Source organism: Gallus gallus, chromosome 6, assembly GCF_016699485.2.
Source record: "Gallus gallus isolate bGalGal1 chromosome 6, bGalGal1.mat.broiler.GRCg7b, whole genome shotgun sequence".
NCBI classification, from domain to species: domain Eukaryota; kingdom Metazoa; phylum Chordata; class Aves; order Galliformes; family Phasianidae; genus Gallus; species Gallus gallus.
Window position 1 is genome coordinate 2004469 of NC_052537.1, and position 22348 is coordinate 2026816.

At 39.8% G+C, this 22348-nt stretch overlaps 1 long non-coding RNA gene across 2 annotated transcripts in view; it reads left to right on the top strand.

Moving 5' to 3' along the window:
• The window catches only part of LOC107053614, a 317001-nt gene that overhangs the window by 196653 nt on the left and 98000 nt on the right, over positions 1-22348 (top strand). Inside the window, exons 4-5 of one of the 2 annotated variants that reach the window (XR_006939633.1) lie at positions 502-580; positions 1880-1996. This is a non-coding gene — a long non-coding RNA (uncharacterized LOC107053614). The remainder of the gene's footprint in view (positions 1-501; positions 581-1879; positions 1997-22348) is intronic. The other variant, XR_005860929.2, reaches the window with a different exon arrangement.

Here is a 22348-nt window from a genome sequence, read left to right on the forward strand (position 1 = left end):
TTTGAATAAAATTGGAAATCCTGCTACATTTTTGCCAAAGAATAGAATCACTACATTTCTACATGCTTCCACATCAAATTCAATCAAAACTCGTTTTATCTTTGAAAAATAATGTAGAAGACAAATTTATAATCAAGTCTAGATGCTGACAAAATCACGTCTGTCCCTTTTGGAACGTTTTGTAACGATCTTATTCCAAAAGACAGCTGCTTGCTCTTCTACTGATCTGTACATTTGGAATCTGGAATTGTGAAAAAATAATGGTTGAGCTTGATTCAGTAGGTAGAACACTATGTACTCATGAAAGAGAGGTCCTCCTCCATCTGTAATTGTGATTGTATCGGCCAGCAATTTCCAGTCACACGAAGGAGAGGTATCATCAGGTCACACACCTGCATCAGCTAAAAATGAAACAGAACTGGAAGAGCAGGAGAGTTTATAATGAAGCACATTTTCTCTGATTTGGGAAACCTGACTTCTTTTGTATTTTTCTTTTGTTAGTTCTGCCTGTGGCCCTCAAAGGAAGGAAGTTGCCAGCACAACGTGTGTGTGCATCCAGAAATCTCAAAATCGGCGAAAGGTAAAGTTTACAGTTTTTTTGTCCACTGCTTCCACCAAAACATAGTGGTAGTAGGCACTGACAAACCTGAATTTCTTTCTTCAAATTCCAAGTGAACGTAAAAGTCTCGCCAATAATTTTCTGCACGGCAGAATATTTGAGACTGTTTTATAACAGTCTTTTTTTTTTTTAAGTCTGTTAACACTCTTTCTGAGAGTTTTTTATAACTTCACACAACCCACAGAGACACCAACTTTCTAGAAAATGGTCAGCATTGTAATGCGCAATTAATTTGATTGTGATTTTGAACTGCTGGTCATTGGTCTCTCTACTTGTGTAACACAGGCTGCATGCCTCCTGGATTTTGGTCTGTGTGTCCATTTCACTCATTACTCATGACATGAGGAGTAACTCATTGTTTTAAGGTTCTTGAATTGAAAAAGGCTTTGAAAAAATGTCATCTACTCGGGGGGAACTAAATACTAGCAGTGTCCTCAAGTTACAGGTATAAAAGCCATCTGGAATTTATTTTAGGAACAACAGAAAAAGCCTTCAAGGCAAAGGGCTGTGTGTTCAAAAGAGTTACGAAATCACTGAGATAGAAATCAGGAATGTAGAGTTACAGTAATGCAGAAGAGCCTGACCAGGAAATTAGGCTGCGTCAGAGAGAGTGGGGGATAAAACGGTAATTACTTGGTCATGTTGAATTGGACTTTACCGTAGCACAGCTTGTCAGTGAAAAAAAGGAGGAGGCTTCAGATGTTATTCTTGACCCAAATTAAAGTGGTGCCAGTTTTTGGCAAGGCAGAATTTGTTGCTGAACCCAAGAACGAAGCTGGGAGAGCAGGTGAGGTGGAGACACAACCAGGGCAGGAGTGCACGTGGGGCAGTTCAGCAGTTTGAAGGCAGGCTTGCCCAGGGAACTCTGCTGTAGCATAGTCCTGTGCCACAACAAACTGGAGCAGAAGCTCAAACCTGTGGCTAGGTCTTCTGTGGCATCTCAGGAGGCTGGGTGTCCATCTGTAGCCTGCTCTGATTTGAAGTGAAAGCTGTTAGCTCAAAGCACAGTGAAGTCTCAACCCTCAGCACAGAAGGATGCAGCAGTAGTTCTGCTGGTGCCATGGGAGCAAACCCAAAAACAGCAAGTTTGCTACAAGGTAGTTCAGTTAGCTTAAAGCGCGTGCATGATACAGTTGCCTAGTACAACAGGGAACTCGTCTCAGCAAGCACTTGCGGAACTGTATTTCTGGTGTAGCCAATACTGGTGTTCAGTACAGGTTTGAAATCGGACTGCTCTGACCTTATCATTCACTATTTTAGATGCTTTGACGTCAGTTTCTTGACCCTTGATTCTGTCCTGACTAGAACAAAATCTCTGCCTAGACAACACCATGAAGGAGCACTTCAGCGCTGTGTGACAACCAATGAGCCTTTCAGGTCAATGAATTAAAGCTGTAGCAAAGCTTGTTAGCCAGAGACTGGCAATCAGAGATACACAATTTCAGGAAACTTCTGCTTCTGGCAAGACATCTGCAGGCTAGAAAGTTATTCCAGTTCCGTGTAAGTTTTGCATACATGTAGAAGGGAACTGGAAGAATTTCTTACATCTCTCTCTCAGAATACGCACAGCTAATGCAGTAGCAGCCATTTGTAAAATAATAAAAATGCATTCATTTAAAATGTTTCAGTATGAGAAATAAAAATAATACAGTTTGTCTTAAAACCTAAGTGGGAGGGCAGCGGATTACATTGAATACAGGTCTCTATGCCAATATATTTATTTGAATTTCTTCCATCTCTGTTTCCTACTTGTGATGGGAGGGAATCCTCAGAATCTTTTCTTTATTTTGGACAAGCCATTGGAGTTGAGCAGGTCAGGCAGAAGCAGCACTTGTACAATGGGTCAACCAGTATGTGGGATTTAGGGTGGGATGGTGCTTTTTAACAGTTTCTCCAACACGTTTTGTTATCTCAGAATGTAGTCTATCCCCAGGTAAATTGTCATTTGCTTATTTAGGTATTCATTTATTTTAGGAAGTGCTGAAGTTGCTGATTTTTCATATACATCTCTGCTAAAGCTGCTTTGTCTCAGCTGTGGACATAGGTGCATGCTAGGATTAGAAACTTATGTATAAATTCTTGTCCTCAGAAATAGGGCTACAAAAGGATAGAAGAGTTTTTGCATTGCCTTAGGAGCCAGAGGGATTAGTTACAGCCCTGTTAAGGCATAGCTCTCTTTGCGCTCATCTTGCTTCTAACCAGAGGTTTGCTCAGCATGCATCACTCCCTAGCTCAGAATTGCCTGCCCTCCCCACTCAAGTGGATTCAGCTCTGCCAGCATCTCCAAAGCTCACTCAGGTGAGCTGGGTCTCAACCGAGGAGTAAATACTATTGCTTTTTTTTGTACTGAAAACTTTTGTACAGTGACAGCTTCATCAGAGATAAATGTTAATTAAACTTAATCTCCGAGTGCTGTAAATCAGTTAATAAGTGACCAGCTGAGTGCTGTCTAGGTACTCATTTTGTTACATAACACTGCTGATTTCTCTGATGAGTCACACTTTTGTGGGAGGTCGAATGCTCAGCATTAAATCACTTGTATCACCTGAGAAGCATGGAGAAGCAGTACTGTTTCAAACAGCATTAAAGGTTGGTTGCCCCGGCCAGTGAGAGCTACAGGAGTGTCAGTCTATCCAAAGGACATTTTAATCCAGGGAGGTAACTGGGGAAATGATGGATTGAGAGGCTATTTAACTTCCTGTTTGTAAACCTCTCAAGTTACTGCAGTTGGCTCTTGCTTTCATCCTTACCTGCTGAGGTCCGTGGGGCTGATAAGTGTGTGTTGTATTGCACCATTTGTTTCAGAAAAAGAGAAGCAAAATAGAAGGACTAGAAAAACAGGATACTTTTTCTGCTTACCAGAATAGAGCTGAGAGCTCATGGGTCCTGATCCACCTCAGCAGGGTGTTAGAACAGAAAGACAGCATATTGTGTTCGGAATGAGGAAATGTGTTGTCTAAGTCAAATTAGAATTCTATGCTGGATAACTACATTTTATTAAACCTCTTAATTTACATTTGTAAAGGGATCCAGCCAGAGAGATGGTTTGACAGCAAAAAAAAACCCTTTCAGAACCCCAACTTCCCGTTAGCAACTTAATAGACTTTTTTGTTCACCCCTGAGGAATCTGAAATAAATAAAAGATGGGAAAAATCAATATACAAACATGTGGAGAAATTTACTGGCTGAGAGTGTGGGCAGAACTAATTTAGATAAGGTTAATGTTTCTGGTGTAATCCAGTGTTTCAAAATACCTCTTTTGCAAATGTTTGACCTTATGAATAATATACAGCTGAAGAAAGTGTACCAGAAAGATTTACTTTGCTTCTGGTAATTATCACTCAAGTTAAACGTAGGTATTATTATTTGTATTAATCAAGGGTGGTTTCTTTTATATATATATGTATATAAAAGAATGTATGTTAATATATAAAAAGAATAATATTTATATATATATAAATCTCCATTGGAGTTTTGTAATCGCTTGCTTCTGGCAAGGCCTTTTTATGTGGCTTTCTTGCTGTTTTCTGTCTTGTTTGTCTCTCTCTTGATACCCAAGAGCACTTCATGTATGGCTTCTATAGGCATTTGAAGTTCGTTGTTTGCCCTGCCATTTCTCAATAAACTACTCAGTGAATGCAGCATCTTGCGGACCAGAACGGAGAGTAATGCCAGTACCTAATAGCTTGCAGAACACACCTGCTACTTCCTGGCCTCAGGCAGAGCTCTGAGAAGAGTGAGATCCATTTTTCTTGGTGCTTACAATACAAATAGGATCTCACCTCCTCTGGACTCCTCAGAAGCCCAAGACACCAAGGTGCTCACCCTTCCCTGTGCCAGTTGTTTGCCTGGATGATCTTCCCAAAGCAAGATGAGTCCTTTGGCCAGTTTCCTATTTAGAGATTATTTGTGTAGGAGAGCACATTTATGTTTTCAATTTTATGACAGTTGAGCAGCATCTTTTTGAGCAAGACATTCAGGAGAGGTTCATTGAACAACTTAAATGTGGTCCTTTAGAGGGGATTCTTCTGTTTGAAGCACGGAGGCATGGCTCTACTTCAGCTGAAGGAAAGACCTTCATAGTGGGACCTGAACACAGAATCTGCTAGAACCATGCACCATTAAGTTCCCACTTGGTCTTGGTGGCTCCATATGGGAAGTTTATCACTCTTCATAGTGCATCCTGTGGGTCCCTGCCAGCAGCTTGGTAGCAGCTCTGATTTTTCCCATTTATCTTCTTTCATGTTTGCACTACAATAAACAGCATTTCTCAGCGGTCCGGTTAAGATGAAACAACAGTGGAAGTAAGTACAGCACTGGTTTTGTAGTGACTCCAAAAGGCACCTTTCAGCTAACAGGGCCAGCTGGACTTCTTCCTACCTTGTTTACTCAGTGAGCTGGAAGACAGGTTCTCCTCTGAATCAGAGGGCCTACCTGTGGTCCTGTGGTTATGCTGTTCATGTCTCACCCTCACCTATAAAGGGATATGAGGGGGCCATAGCTTTTTGCACTGCCTCAGTCACCGTGTCAGCTGCATTTCTGATCAGCCTTGACAAGCATCCAGTATTATGGACATCACTTGTTTCTAAGTAGTGTGGGCCTCAGAACTGAGACGAGAAGGAAGAAGTATGAGGAGATCCATCTTTCCACAGTTGGGCATGGTATTTGAATGGCAATTATCACTGTGGGTGATCTGTGATTAAGTAGCACTGAGCCAGGCACCTGAATGTTTCCTCTGCTTTTTCATCACAATAGAGGCAGCAGTCAGTGGAGAAGCTGAACAAGTATTTATAATTTCATTTGAAATTATGAGAAATTGTGAGAATCCCTTGTACTGGTCAGTGTGTAAGCTGTAGTTGTACAAACTCTCCAAATTATCGTGGCACCCATTCACAAGCATCTGTTAAAAATAGATTCCAGTCATCCTCCCAAGTCTTTATGCTCACAAAGAATAAGGAAACTGTTCTTGTGGAGCTGATGGAGGAATGTATATGAGTGCAAGTAGTTGGCTTGGAAGTTGTCAGTAACAGCAGGGCGACTCCTTTTCCTTCAACTTTCAGGAGAGGTCAGGGAGTTAACCAACACAGAAGACATTCTAATTGCTGCTCCTTCTCATGAAGCAATTGTATCTGACATCCCACTTGTTAAGCACTTTTGAATTTTGGGTAAACAATAATAAAAAAAATCAATTCTGATTCCACAGAAATCATTACAGCTAACGAGTTTCATTACAGACTCAGAATTTGAGGCTTTCAGTTTTCCAGCCATGAAGATACTCAGTTTTGCAAAAGAGATAAGAAAGATAAAGTAAAATAATTATTTTGGTAGGATGTGGCAAAGAGACCACCATCTCAAGGATCTCTTCTTATATATTTACATGGGTGGATGTGCAAACTTTATGAAACTTTCAGGATTTAAAACTCAAAGTACAGATACGTAGTATCTAGTTTGCTTTTTGCCACAGCATGCTGACCCTGCCACCGCTGATCTTAAATAGATGGAGTAGTAGAAGTCTTATATTTTCTCATATCCTCTGCTTCCTTATTATGAAATGAGAATTCAGACAATGCCATTACTTTTGTTTCGAGATCTCTTTTTTAATGGATAAGCAGAATTTTCTTGAAAATACTTGTTCAAACATCTTGATGAAACTGTAGACTATCTATTACATATTGTTCTGGATTTCCATGTAGGTTATGGGAATTTTCTTTTTCTTCCATTACAGTGGCAGGGGCAACATGAATGTTGTTGCATGATCTGAGGGGAGAGGCAGCTTCTTGTTTCAATGATGGCATTAATCTGCAGACAGAATAGATCTAGATGAACAGAAGTAGATTTCCATTGGTGCAATTTACAAGGTTGTTCTTTCCTTTTCATCCTTTTCAAGGATGATGATGGTTTTAACTTTGCTGGCAGCTGTACTGATTTCCTGCCAATAGGAACAGTTCAAAAAAAGTACTGAAATGTTTTACCACGCATATCCCTAGTTGGCATTGCTTGCATTTCAGGTTCCTTTTGGCATACCTAAAACTGTGACCATTTTGCAATGACCATATTTCTTTGGATAGTAACATACACTGGATGGAGGTGATTGTTGGAGGTAGCATGTCAACCACATGTGGGAGAACATGAATCTTGGCTTATCAGTAGTACCACCAAATACCTCCAAACTTAAGGCCTTGGGTGACATACACATATTATTTCATACACAGAATAGCAGTATTTTACCAGAACAGAAGAGGAGCTTGAGATCTGTTTCTTTCACACTTGGCAATACAAAAATCCACTGCTTTCTTTTCCTTCACAGTCTTTGAAACAAAAATTTTCTCCCAGGTGCTTTGCTCAGAAGCTCAGATCAGTGGGAAGAAGCCTGTGTATGGAATACATGACTCACCGTTGTCTAGCTTCTTCACATTACAGACTTGTTTACAGTCAAATTCTGTGGAAATTCTTGATCAGAAGATCTTCACTACCAAATGATTATAAAGGTGTAATTTGGTATTTTCCCTCAATTCCACTCCTAGGAATTCTTTTAGCATTTGACTCCTGGACTCCAGCAAGAACTGTGTTGCCCTCTGGAAGCTGACATTCAGAGACGCCAGTCCTCACGTTGGGTCCTTGCTTTTCTCTCCAGGGTCTGGCCACTGCTAGGGACTGCAAGGAGCATACTGACCTACTGCTTCCTTTATAGTTGGGAGTGTATAGTTCCACTCCTCTGGAGCTGCCACCCCAAATTATTCATAGAGCTGTGCTGTCAGTGTTGCTTGCTGTATTGGGTGTAGAGCAGTGCTGAGGAGCTTGGGCACTGCTGGTTTGTGTCTCCCTTTTGAAGAACTCTTGTGCCACATCTGTGTTGGTATCTAGAGCAGCCAAATATCAGCAGTTCTGCAGAGTTCTTCTTATCCTGATCTCCCTGAGCTTCAATTCTCTTCATTAAATTCCACTATTAATCATTGCTTTCCATCGTGGGGTGTTGGGAAAGTCATTCTAACATTAGAGAATGTGAATAGCTGAATTTGCATGGACAGTGCTATTTATTTGCCTTTCCTAGCTCCAATCCTGACTCAGTGTCATCATACTTCTGTGCTGTTTGTATTCCAAGGAGTAACACAATTCTGAAGTATGACTCAAGCAATTCTTAAGTGCTTAACTATCACTCACTGTCCTGGCAAATCTTTAAATGAAACATGTTCTATTTTAGACATTTTACTACAAAATGTTCCTGTGTCTTTCCATTCAACTTCTGGGTTTCATTCCTTAAGCAAACTCATGGTTTCACCTTTGAAGATCTCAAGGAAATCCTTAATTTCTCATTTCTCAGTCTCTTCAGCTTTCACTAAAGATTTTTCAGACTTGTACAAAGGCAGAAATATCACACTGGCATTTAGTACAACTAGATATGTTTCTTTATTTTTATATTATCTCAATCCTTCACTTCTATGTTCTAAAGCACTAGGACATTACTTCCCTTGTTTGAAATGATAATTGCTAACTTCATAATCCTTCATTTTCAAATTCACTGATTTCCTGTTGCTAGACTCATTTTTACCATCAGTGGCCAGCCAGTTCAATCAATTGCTCCCTGTAGGATATTGTTCTGCATTTCGGTGTATTTGTTAGAAGAGAAAAGCATACATGAAAATAATTCATCAGGAATCCCAGGAGGCAGGAAAAAAAAATTCACATTTTTCTCACCCCCCCCCCTTTTTTTTTTTTAAGAAATAAAACCCAAACCAAAATATAGCTTCATCTCTTCTCAAGCTCAGTACAAGTTATTTAATGAGAAACATTATTTCCAATAATTTAAATACACCAAAAATAAAAATTAGATTCATATATACACTGCAGCTTGAAAAAACCTGGAGGGAAGTGTTCTGAAATAATCTTATCATAAAAAAAATCTTTGAGACTTTGCTTTGCTTTACTTTTTTTTAATATACATTTTTAATTATACCATGGTATCAGTTTCTATCCACGTCACTTAACAATCAAACAGAAAATAAATGAGCAAGGTAATATGCTATTTAAGCATTCCTAAATGACTGGCTTAGCACATATGTGTGCTTTCAGAGATATACTGTATTTCTAAGAAGATAAAGAAGAAATTATTGTTTGTGCTTATTTTTATGATCCAAATTTTATCCCAAAGCAGACAGCTTTTGAAATATGTTGCTCATGTCATCTCAAAGTGCATGCGCTGTTGTAGTGCTGGCCAGCAGGAAGAGAGAAATTGCCAGGGCTGTTTTGCTTGTTCTATATTGTTGTTCACAATCAGATGAGAGGTAGGGTGACTATTTTCTCGTCCCTGCAATTTAAAAGTTCCAGGATATTATTAGGAATCTAGAATATGTTTTCTGGTGATGTCTATGCATTCTGAAGGAAGCCTATTAAAAAGGCTCAAAAGAAATGAGGTTTTGTCTTCCCTCAGTATTTGAAATTACAATAGCAGCCCATATGCTGTTTTAAAGAACCATTAAAAATAATGATAATAGTTTATGATATTCGTGTAACAAGAGAATAACTGCTCCACCTGCTCCTGTTTTATTTATTTTTCTGCTGAGGTGCAGTAGCAAAACAAATCTTGTCTCAAGGAGAATTTCATATTTCTGAAGATGAAAAACTAAGACTGAGAAATATCTTTTTTTCTTCCCCTCAGTGTCAGAGAAAAAAACTTTAAGAAGAACTTGGAAAAATACAACATATTCAATGCTTGATCCGTTCTGTTCTCAGTCCTAAAAAGAAATGATTAAAAATTCACTCTGAAGTTAGCTTTGCATGTGTCCTGTAGATACAAGCCTGGTTGACAGAGTGGGCTCACATTTGTAGGCATCGTTGTATGTGTAAGAATAAATAAACAAGAAGGCTAAGAATAGATGAGAAAGTGCAAACCAGTTTGTTGGGATTTGCTGACAGACTCTCACAAATGGCATGTAATACATCAGACCTGATGCAAATGTATCACAGGGAGGTGGATTTAAGTATTTAATGTGATGGTATGGGGCAGTTTTTATCATTAGGGATTAGCAGAGTTGAACTAGTTTACTTTTTCTCTATAGCTTCTTCTGATAAGCTGCTTCTGACTTTTTTGTTTCAGATACTCATAAAATAGAAATAAGCCAACATAAGCCATACCTTCTGGTACCTGGAAAGCAAGCTAGTGAAACATTCTTATGCTTTCATGTGCTGTGAGCAATACTCCTTGTGGAAACTGAAATGACCGGGTCACTCATCTTTTAGCAAAAAACTGAAGACCAGGGCTTGGTCTGTCCTGAAAGCATGTCGTGTGCAGTTGAATTACAGTCAGCCACAGACCTCTGCCCTTTCTGAGGGCACTGGCTATGAGGTGAGGTGACTCTTGCCATGGTGTGGCTCCGCAGAACGAGTGCAGTTCAGGGAACTGATTCAAATCTGCTTGTAGGGAACGTAAGTTCTTAATTATTGGAAAAATGTCATAATTAGCAGGCTTAGCAGAAGAAAAGCAATACCATCTTGAGAATGCTTTCGAGCAGCCCATGTATTTATTACTCTTAGAAGACATCATTCAACTTCTTCATAATGTAAGGAAGTAGCCTATGTACTCCATCAGAATCTTAATAGTATTTTGAGACAGATCTTAGCCATAATATTTTTACCCCCTCTTTATTCCTAGGATTTGCCTTCTCAGTAGCTGTGAGAATTAGTTGAAGGGGCAGGGGCTGCTTGTTCAGATGAATCTGATGTAAAGTCAATGTTGGTAGAAACCCAGTGAAAAATGACTCAGGGTTGAGTCAACAGAGAATTGCTGGTCCTATTTAGTGATGACTCATAGCTGGTGCTTGTTCCCTAAGTGAAGGCTTAGCTGACTGTACTTGACTTTATTTGGGATGTTCCTTCCATAATTGCTACAAAAGCGGTAGGATAGAAACGAGAATGTCATCTTACCCTCCTTGCTTCTCTCTAAATTTTGGCCCCTTCAGCGGTTTTTTTCCTTTTCTCATTGTCCTTGAGTTCAGGTTAGAGCGTATCTCAGAACTGTGGGAAGGGTTCCTCCTCCCTCAAGGTGAGAACTGGAGCGTTGCAATAGTGCAGGTGAGAAACTGCAGTGAGGGAAGTCATCTGGCAAACACTAATACAACGTTTGTTAGGAATTCAGTATTATTTCATTTCTTTTGTTTTGCAGAATGATGTACTCAACTGTTTTGGATAGCAGAAGTTTAAATGTAAGAGTGTTCTGTGGCCGTAACAGAGCATGCTGATGATCTCTGTGTGTTGCTATGCTTGAGGAGATCGAGAACCAGAGGATGCTTTTGCTGGAAGTTCAGCTTAGCATTGCTTCATGGAGCAAGGACAATATTTGTGGGGAATGAAAAATGAGATCAAATCTCATACACGCCTAAGCTTTGTCTTATTGATTTGGATCTGGTCTCTAGGATTTCTGTGATTTGTTTGAGAATTGGAAAAATGGATTCAGCTGTGAGAGCCCTAGCGTGGGCAAAAATATTGGAAGACAAAACAAGGAAAAAAAAACCCACATTCACAGAATGCAGTGAATGCTAATGGAGAAATATTTCTGATTCATAGGGTGCTGGAGTTGTTGCCACAATATCTTGGCATCTGCTGTTGTTTGATGTTGTGGTTTCAGCCTCCTAAAGCAGAAGATGCCAAGATGGCAGTTGCGGTGTATAAAGGATAGCTGAGTAGACTGGCAAGGGTGAAGGACAGGTTTATTTAACATATGCTCACAAAACTAATATGGCATGTGAAGTACATATTTCAGTACTGTTCTGAAGCTTCCAGTTGACATCAAGATCATACTAAGACCTAATTTTTGTCTATGCAAGCAGTAAAGATTAGCGGATGTCATTCTTCTAACAGTTCATGCTACCGTGGCACTCCTCTGCATTATTAAACTGGGCAGAACTCCAAATCCCTAACTTGTGTTTTCCTGATGCATGAAACATTTGGTATCAAGTCTAGCGCATCTTTTCTTTTTAATCTAATATTTAGACTAGGAGGTAGGGAGAGAGGAAAAAGGTACTAAGTCTTGTGCAGTGCTTTCCTTAGCTGTATAGATATAAGTGGCAGTATTACTAGAGATTCTGAAATCCCTGCAGAAACAAAACTGAAAGAGATAACTTTTTGCTTCCTTGTTTACTTTCTCTGTGTTTACATTGTTTGACTTCAGAAGATGTCCCTGAATGTCCATTCTTGAATGTTAAGCTAAAATACCTCCAGAAGCAGATACATTCAGTGCTATTGGTGGAGCTAAGGTTAGCATGAAGTACCTCTGCAGTGACATAGAAATGTCATTTGTTTTTGTAGTACCACATTAAAAGCACCCAGATTCCTCAGACAGTGACTGTCTCTTTGGCTCCCAGTATCCTCCCAGCAGCTCGTGATTGTGCCACATGTCTGATGTTCTCCGGCTTATTGCCTTCACACAGTGCTTTGGCACACCCTTGATTTTCTTTTCTACCTGATCAACCTTACTTGTCCCCTTTTTAGAGAAGCTAGGAAAATTTGAGGCTGCACAATGCAGTCTTTATGTATGCCTGCATGCATGCCCCAGCAGCTGTGCTCCTGAGTTATATTTATCATTCATTTGGCCTTTTGGTTCTTCCCTACTGGTTGGCTCTCAAATAAAAATTCTGTATTTACTGTACATGTCTTTGAGGTGAAAACACTGAGCTGATGCAGGTATTGAGCATTGTCATGCAATGCTTTAGTTCCCTTTTCAGAGTGGATTGATTTTATTGCTGGTGACTTTTTTACCTTCCTCATTTTTTTTAATGAAAAATGCCAGGCTGGGAGAAAAAGAGGCTGAAATCTTCTTGCTCCCCACTGAACACAATATAAAACATTGATCAGTGGTGGTGAAAGAGTCCTTACATCAGTTCAGCATTTCTTGTCCCTTTGAAAGAGAAAACATAAAACCATTTCTCCTGCGTTCTCAGTCCTCAGTTACTGATGATGTTGTAAAGAGAGGTCAGGGCATGGCCCTACCACCCTGATCTAGGCGGCTCAGCCTGTGCAGGAGTTGGGCTGAGCAGAGCCAGGGATCCCTTCCAGCTTCAGCCATGCTGTGATCTGTGATTCTATTTCTCTACAGCTTTCTTTTAGTCATAGCTCTCTTTCTCCTCCCCTTCTTACTGCTGCGTGCAAAAACTAATTAATGGTACATTCTGTTTAATTAAAGCTCCATATGACCAAAAAAAAAAAAAAAAAAAGAGGTTTTTCAGTAATAGGAAAAGGGATAAGGATAGAAAATAGTAATAATACAATAGGAAGTAATAGGAAAAAGGGTAAGGCTCAATCTATTCCAAAGGAGTGCCTGCTGTGTTACCCATGAGAACTGTATTTGTTGGTTATGTTGGCTGGTCTGTGGCAGTGTCATGTTTTTTAAGTGGCAGGGCAGATGCCATAGCTTACATTTAACTCCTGCACAGTGGCTTAAGACTGAAGCCATTATTGAATTCAAGCGTTTATTCAAGGTAACATCACAAGTATCTGCTTTATCTGTTATTTCATTTGATTTAGTTAACCCAGCTTGTCACACCTGTGCTGTACAGATATGCCTGAGCAGATGCCACCTACACAGTGCTATAATTAGGGCTCTGGTTTGAGGAAATAGTAGTAGTGAACTCTGCACCATTTGGAAAGTGATACTGGCACACTTGATCTGTTGTAAAGCATGGCCTGTATCAGTCTCATGATTCAAACTTGCCCTTAAAGGGTTCTATTGAAGAAGTTATTGCATTCAACTTATTTTAACACGCAAAAAATTGAACCATTATCTGTATTTTTTGCTCCTACATGTTGAGCTATTTTTCCCCACAAGGAAACGTTAATCTGAAATGCCAAGAGAAAACCTCAGTGTTATTCCATTACAGAGACTGCTCAGTCATTTTTCACAGACTACCAAAAAACACTGTGGTAAAAACAACTTGTATTCGCCTCCCATCTGAGCTGGTCTTAAAAAAGATGCCAGCTCCCATTAAACTCTGCCAAGGTGTTCTGCTCCAATTTGGTGTCTAAAACTGCTCTTATTTGGAGAAGAAGAAGCAAATGGCCTTGTGCATGCATGCACGGGAGAGGAGGAGAAATGAAGGAGGAAAGGGATTTTTGTGTGTGACTGTTGGCACTGTGATTGGAAGCTTCCTCTCAGTGTTCTTGGAAGAACAGAAGGCTCCCATCTCCAAAGTCAAGAGTGTCTGGCACTTTGCACAAGCACTATATTTTGAAAAGAAAAGACTATGATCTAGCATGGACAATGTATTCACTGAACTAATTCATTTAACTTTTTTTTTTTTAAGAAATGTAAGAGGCGGTGGTGAAGCTATTTCTCTTCAATTTATCAATTGATACTGATAAATTCTGAGAGGTTATGCAGTCTCTATCTCTAGAGATACTCAAAACCCCAAATTTCATTTGCAACAGTGGAAATTTAATGCACTTCCATGTCTTTGTGTGTCCGTGAAGTGGCATTTGCTTATGGATAACAACATGGACTCATTTGAAAAAGGATGGGGGAGCTTTGATTTTAAAAGAGTTGGGGTAAATTCATTAGATACTGTTCTGCAAACTGGTTATAATTTCCGCTTCCTTTTATGTCACCATGAGGAACAATGAAACAAAAGAGTAACGTTTACTCTGTGTAAATGGATGTACTTTACAGCAGTAAATTAGATCAGATTTAAATTGCCTGTACTGTTGTTGCGGCTATACTCAATGTGTCATTTGTAGCAATGTGTATTAAGCCCAGGAGCTTAAGCAGGGAGGTGGATAGAGGCTTAGGGCAGAATCCTGACCTTACTGAAGCCAATGCGGGTGTTTTTATTTACTTCCTAAGAGATGACGTTTTAAGAACTGTCTATGACAGTCCCCATGCTATTATTTTTTTTTAATTTAAATGATTGACATTAAAATAAACAGCCCTTCTATTTCACTGTTGTATTTTATGCTTTATTGCTATTAATGAAAATGAAGGAGGTCCGTACTTACTTTCTAGAGATATCCTTTGAAAGAATGTGGAATTCTTCATAAGCATTAACTCCATGAAAATGGTCATTTTTAAAACAAAGTAAAATCTCCCCACCTACACAATGAGTTTAGTGTAAAAATCTCCTATTATGTCACTGTAGAAAGCATCAGAGCTTTTTTATGGCTAAGAGAGTTCCAGATATGAATGTATTGTATTTAACAAATAATAGAGAATGGGAAAAGAAAAAGATTACTGGTAAAGTTCTCTTAGTGTAGTTAACATGGAAGGATGTTCACAATAATGAGAGGTTTGTATAAATGTACATAAGATATTATAGACACCCATAACTAAGGAAAATATTAGAAAAACAATCATTTTTTTCCTGTTACATTAAATAGAAAATGAAAAATGTTTGCAGCTATAAAAGAAAATCATATATCTCCTTACAATACATATTTTTGTTGTTATTTTTAATTAATATGGCCTGATGATAAAGATTTTCATATTTTTCAGTAATTCGGTTTTAACAGAAGTTTCACTTAATGAAAAATAAAGAGAGCCTGGGGAGCTTTTGTTGACACAGAGCTGTTGTGACAATGCCATAAAAAGACATTTTCATTTGTACAGTAATTCTTCCTTCCCTGTACAACTGGAGCATGGTGTTTTATTCACTTTCTTTGGGAACGAAAGCAAAACCAAACCTGGTGGATCAAAACTTGGAGAGAATATTTTTCTCCTTCCTTTGTTATTTATTTATTTTCGTTTTGCTTTGCTTGTCTCAAAATGTCATCTCTTCTCCTCTGAGAAAGTTCACTCCCCTGCAACAGACCTTGGCAGCAGACTTGTGACAAGGATGTTGACTGTGCTAAACCAACACTGGGATGATCTGTACTACAAAGGTCAAAGTAAACTTCACAGGATGAATAGGAAGGATGACAAGTGCAGCTATTTTAGAAGCTTTTAGAGTTACTGAAAACCTCCTGTCTAAAATCAGTGGGAGCCAAGACCAAGATATCAAAGAAATGTGAAAGAAAAGTTTGTTTCTAGAGTGATTCTCTCATGCATTGTGCATCCATTCCATTGGACAGTAAGAAGCACTGGTGACCCTGTACTCTGAGGTGAAGTCAGTGTTTGTATTCTTACTATTCTAAACTTCAAAGTTTATAATGAGCTGTGTGCAGAAAATTATAAATTGAAAATACTTGCAGATTCTCCTGAATAACAGCCGTGTTCTCCAAAATGCATTTTCTTCCCAAGGAAAAAAACTAAATGAATAAACTTCATTGTTATGAAGTCCTTAACAACTTATAGCTATAGATGGAGGATAAGCTGCCAAGGAGAAATAATTAGGAAATGGCCCAATTTCATTAGTATTAAAAATAAAAGGACAAATCCACAGAAAATGTGTAATGAATAATAGAGTACTTTCTAAATGGAATTAATTGCCACTTAAGTTCTCTGTGTCACATCAAAATAGCTTCTTAAGACGTGAAGTGACAGGAAAGACTGGGAGGCCACTCTCTCCCAGTAGCTCCTGTTTGCATCTCCCGCACTCCATAGAGGCAGTGGCAGTCTCATCTGGGGCATCCTTGCTTAAGTGACCCTGGGCTTTTTAGACCTGGGTTTGCTTGGATCGGTGGTTGTGAAATTTTGGAGCAAGTAGAGGTCAGAGCAGGTGGGACCCAAAACTAGAAGTTCAAAAGGAAACACGTGTATGAAATTAGTGAAGGGAAGAAATTTCCATCTCTCTTGGCCAGTATTACGTGCATATACTTGAAGGGCTTGGCAGTATTTTGAGAAGCCATTAGCACAGTTCCCTTTTGGAATTACTGTCACTAAAAACATTTAGATTAAGTGGCCTTTTAAAATCAAGAAGTATACCCAGCCTATGGGAGCTGGCAGTAGGACCTCTACAGGAGCTCTTCTGTGAGTGGTAACACAGATATTTGCCTTCAGTTTGTGATGGGCTCCGATAGCAGCCATAGAAATTCCCATCTGTGGCCCTTAAAAAGTACATTGCAGCGGGGTTGTGGAAGGCAGCAAAGGAAGCCATAGCTTTGGGGCATAAAGTTTAATATTTTTTTAGTATTTTAGTATAATTTTAAAAATATTTTATTTTTTTAATCTTTTTTCTTTTTCTAATTTAAATTAGATTTTTAATTAGTAGGACACCGAATCAGAGGACTGAGTCATGAGATGTTGCTGAAAAATAATGGTGACCTTAATGTAGCCAGTGATAGCAGCCCTAGTGGATGCTTGTTCAGAAGGTATCTGTGAGGCACTTGTTCTAATTGCAGCATATTACATGCAGGCAAATGGATTTTTTCATCACTGTTATTAGTCCTTATCAGTGTCTACTTTCTGAAGCCCTGCTTAGTTTTCTAGATCTTTTCTGTTCCTTTGCTCATACTTCTTAACAACTCAGTTTTTCAGTCTTCAATTGCTAAATATCTTGTCATTCACTTGAGTGTTATACAAAGATATTGCTTTGTTCATTGCTGAAGTGCTTGGAAAAGTATCAAGTGTGTAATACACAGCCCACCCTATTTTGCACGAGACACTGAGTTACAACTCATAGAAGCTAAGGGACCTCAGACTGCAGAAATAAGTTTGAAGTTCAGGTTTGCCTCCTCTATTGCACCGTTCTGAATTCCACAGGTAATCCTTTGGAGTCAGCATATTTAATGAGCTGAAACATCTTTCTCATTTATTGTATGTCTCTGAGATGAGGACAGGGTATCTGAGACTGCACGCAAGCGCAGGATGTGTGCCCCATCCAGCACCTGGTCAGGCTTTTGTTACAATTTCTCATCCATAGGCAAACACAAAAGGTGACTTTCCTAAAGAGCTTGCAGTGCATTGGAGTGATGTGCCACTGCTGGTTTTCTTCCTTGAAATCAGAGACTCTAAATTGTCGTGGGTTGTTCTAACATTGGCAACCCTTTCAAACTCTGTCCTCTGCAGAGTAAGTCCTAATACCTTAATCACTCTTCTTTTAAAGGAATTCCAGGGAAAAACAACACACTTCCATTGTATTTGCTGTGTTGGTTTTTGTTTGTTTGTTTTTGATACATGTCAGAAATGTGAAATGGTTTGGGCTTGTAAGGCTTTTTTTTTTTTTTTTAGGGAAATAAGCCTTTTAGCTTTCCTTCTCTTCTCTTATAGAAATACCAGCAGTATCAAGTAAGGTCTTCCCTTTTAATATTGATGCAGATCGCTCATGATAAAAGCAAGATATGACTCATACCTACGTTACGTAGAGAGAGAAGAAACCTCTCCTCTGCACAGACAGCCTGTGATAAAAGCACTCACTGGAAGCTTCTGAGATAGTTGTACGATCAAGTGTGTAGCCTGACTGAAAAACTGGCTGTGGGTGTAGACTTAGCAGACTTAGCTCCTTTCTGTACTGCCATTGGGCATTTTAGCAGGCATTTGAACAAAGCTGAAGCTCCCTTCTAGAGGTAAATGTTATGAGACTAAAAATAATGGTCCTGCTCTGTATCTCTTGCTACAGCAGTTTCTCTGAAGTGTTGCTGTGTTGTGTATGAAAAAGAAGGCATCGGACTAGACAGATGGACTGTCATTACTTTTTAAGTATGTTTGCATAAAAGGGCACTACTAAAGAGACTCACGCCTCCTCTGGGAAGTAACATCTGAGTAGAAATGTTCGGAGTACAGGGTTGGATTTGATGAATGGAGGTTTGTACTCTCCCTCTTGTTGCAGCTCCATGGGTGCCCCCAGCACCAAGCTCAGCAGGCAGATGCACTGGAGGGGACAAGAGGCCAGAGGAATTAGGGACCTGGGGCAGTGCCTGCGCTGAAATGGGGTGCACAGGGAAGCCCTGCCCATGCTTCTTACACAGCTTGATTGTTTGCCTAGTGTGAAGGGAGAGCTACATAAGACAGCGAGCAAATTTGACTTGCAGTTTTTCATGCTGTGCAAGTCAGAACCTGGCATTAGACTCAAATAACCACAAATAAACCCTTGGCTTTAGTCTTGCTGAGTTCCAAGCAGTAGGGTCAGCGATAAGGTTGAATAGTGAGTCCCACTGTTGTTAAAATTTACAGAAACTTACTCTAATTTTCATCTGAGCAGATTTATACAAGCTGTGTGTATAGAAGAGGGTCACTGGAAACAAGCTGTTGCAGGTGACAGGAGTTGCGCCATAAGAGGAACAGGTGAAATGAAGCAACGGAATGCAGCACTCTGCTGTTAGGCTCCTTGGCCACATCTGTATTAGTCAATTACAGGTACACAGTGCACTCCTGGCTTCAGGCCCCCTGCAGTGAGTGCTGAATGCTCCACATTAAACAGCCCCCAGACCCTGCTCACGGCAGGGCTGACAAGGGAGTGTGGCCATCAGGAAATAAGATTCTCTCTGATGGAATAGCTAAGGCACGCAGTTTGCTTTCTGCTGGAGGAGGCTGTGTTGCAATAATTTCAGGAGCTCTGCTGGTTATGTAGAAAGGAAACATATGTAATGTGTCTTTAACATCATTTACAAAAGGAAGGAGAGAGAATGGGAACACTAGTGACTCTCTGAGACTGAGCTGAAGGGCAATTTTATGGGGCCTGTCCAAGTCTTCAACCAGTGTGTATGTTGTGCTTTTCTATGGCAGGAAATTAACGCTGACTTCCAGAGCAGTGCTTTAGCATCAGGAGCAGCTCTGCCAGTCCCTGTCCATAGGTTGATGGCTGGCCCTTTCCCTGGTTTTGTTCCATGTTATTTTACCATGATACAGTGATTATAAATGTATAGAATAAAATCCTCCAAGCTACTGATGCTAAAAACTGCTATACAGTAACCGTATCATTTTCCTCCATGTACCTAATGAGAATAGAATACAAGTAATAGTTGTACAGGAGGAAAGATATCTGTTGTGAATATGATATCGAAAAGATAAAAAATTGCACTGAGTTTATAAGAACAATAAATATACTATATTTATTCAAGCTTGAAATGTGTTGCTATGGTAGAGACATTAATTGCTAAAATTGCAGCATGAGTGGAGAAAGGGCTCCAACATTTTTTCTGATTTTGGAGTGGAGAGGGCTCTGTTCTTTTAAAGTAAATGCACACCTGAGTGCTTTTGGTTGGCACAACCCTATTTCCACTATTTCCTGGGCTGTTAACAGCTCCCTACTGTTTACCTGCCTGCTGCTTCCATGCGTGCCTGGTGTAGCTTCAGACTTAATAATAAGGAAGGTAAATATTTCTGATTTGGTTTTATGTTTTAAAAAACAAGAGCTAGTTCTTCCAGCTTTTGATGTAGCTGAAATGTCTGTTTTTAAACCACCCATTCAAGGAATGTGTTCTGAAGTTGGTTATATGTGATAACTGACTTCCAAATTTAAGGAACTTGTAAGGTGAAGGAACATAGCCAACACAGGTTCATGAGGGGAAAGTCCTGCTTAACTGATTTAATTTCATTTTACAACAAGGTTACCCATCTGGCCTCTTCTCCCAAGCGACTAGTGATAGGACAAGAGGTAACAGCCTTAAGTTATGCCAGAGGTTGTTCATGTTGGATATGAGAAGAAACTTTTCTCAGCGAGAAGGTTAAACACTGGCACAGACTGCCCAGGGAGGTGGTGGAGTCTCTCCCTGGATGTGATTGTGAACTGTGGAGACGTGGTACTGATAGAAACTGTTGGTGGGGATGGATTGGGGTTGGACTAGATGATCTTAGAGGTCTGTCCAACCTTCATGATTCCGTGATTCTAAGATTATAAAGAAAAACATCTTTTATTTGGGGTGACTGGAGCAGTGGAACAGGTTGAGGAGTCTTCTTCTCTGGAGATATTCAAAACCCAATGGGATGCTTTCCTGTGCAGCCTTCTGTAGGGAGCCTGCTTTAGCAGGGGAGTTAGACTTGATGATCTCCAAGGTCCCTTCCAATCCCTACAATTCTGTAATTCTGTGCTTCTCAGGGCAGCAGCAGCCTCATGTCCTCTGACGGATCTCTGACCACCCCTGTGGTGAAGGGGTTAAGAGCTGTGTCAGAAATAACCTTCACCCACATAGCACTCAGATGTTCTGAGCTGATGGCTTGTTACCGGAGGTCCGACTTTTACAAGTGAAAACCAGTGTTGGACCTCATTTTGAATGTCCATATTAGGAGAAAATGTCAGTAAGATCCAGCTTCTCTGTGCCTTCCCAATGCAGTGGCGACCTGCCTTGGACAGTGGAAGCCACTAAGGGGAAGCAGCAGAACATTTCCTTAGTTGCTTACATTTCTATCATATGCAGCTTAGATCTTGTGTTAAATGAAACCGAGATGTAAACAAAGGCCCCAAATGCCACAGAGTGCTTTTCCAATTCTGATCCCGTGGAAGGAGAAAGAAAAATCAGGGAAAACCCATGCAGAATGCTCATTTTTAGTCACAGAACTCAAGCACTGATGTACAACAATGATTGAGAAACTGTTCATTACAAATCTTTATATAGAATTTATTTTTATATTGTGTTTCTTTCTATATATTTTAAAAGAAGAAAAATAGATGCAGAAACACAGAGGCACCCACATACAGTGTGTCTGATGCTGAGTAGGTAGTGATACCCAGCTTTTATGGATGCAGCAATGGTGTCCAAATGTGAAATTATCCATAACGGTTTCAATGTTCAGACTCAGCAAACATCCAATTAAATTTTGGAACAGTGGAAAGAACAGCCACATTTTAGCTCTGGTTCTGAAAAATGATGATGACTGTGTAATTGTCAATGAATAGTTTGCATTTTATATTTTTTCATTTCTAGAGTCATATGCAAATACAGGATGGCCTGCAATGTGAGTTGCTTTACGGCTTCCTTCCATAATGTTTGAAAAGTGGAAATTTATGTGTAAAGTAGGGAAAAGCAATCAAAACCTTTACAGAATCTGGTGCCAGAATTAATGAAACACTGAAATAAAGGAGAGGAGAGGAGAAAAGAGAAAAGAAAGAGCGAAGAGGAACGATGAGAAAATAAATTTCTTTTATCAGTCTTCCTTGAAGCTTCATTTGGTATTTCAGCATGTGGTCCTCCTCAGCCACGTCTCAGGCATTTTGTCTAGTGAAGATTATATGAAGCTCGATATCTTCAATGATAATTCCTCTTATAAATACTGTTGTGCCTTTTGCAAACCTTCCTTCCATTTGGGTGGTTTATGAATATGATACACTATTTTTATAAAATGAAAGAGCTGCTAGCAGAACTCTGAAGAGACCTTATTCATGCACAGTGCAAGAGAAGGAACAGAAAGTCAATTAGCTAGCCGTAAAATTCTCAGGAAAGTCAATGTTGGGGGGATAAATCCAAAACTGAAAGACTGGAGAGGAAGTGTGCTGGGTCTGGGGGATTAAACTTTACTGTGTAGTCCGGGGAGTAGCAGTTGTGTGCCATGAACATACACCATCATGTCACTAACCCACTCAGCGCTAATAATTTCAGCAATAAAAGGAGTGTTAATTAGGGGCTGGTCAAACCAGATTGAAGAAGCTTGGCCTTACCCTGAGCAGGCATGGTGCAGAACTCCTTTCAGACAGCTTTCTTTCTAGACAAGCTGGTAGCCTTCAGTATTAGTTTTGGTGACTGAATTGCCAGCAGTGCTTCACATGAAGTACAACCTAGCTGGTAGTGAAGGAGTTGTACTAGATGCTTAGCTGGTGAAAGGGATAGGATAGAATCATCATAGAATCATAGAATTACTCTGGAAAGGACCTCAAAGACGATTAAGTCCAACCACAGCCTAACCATAGTACCCTAACTCTAACAGCCCTCTGCTAAATC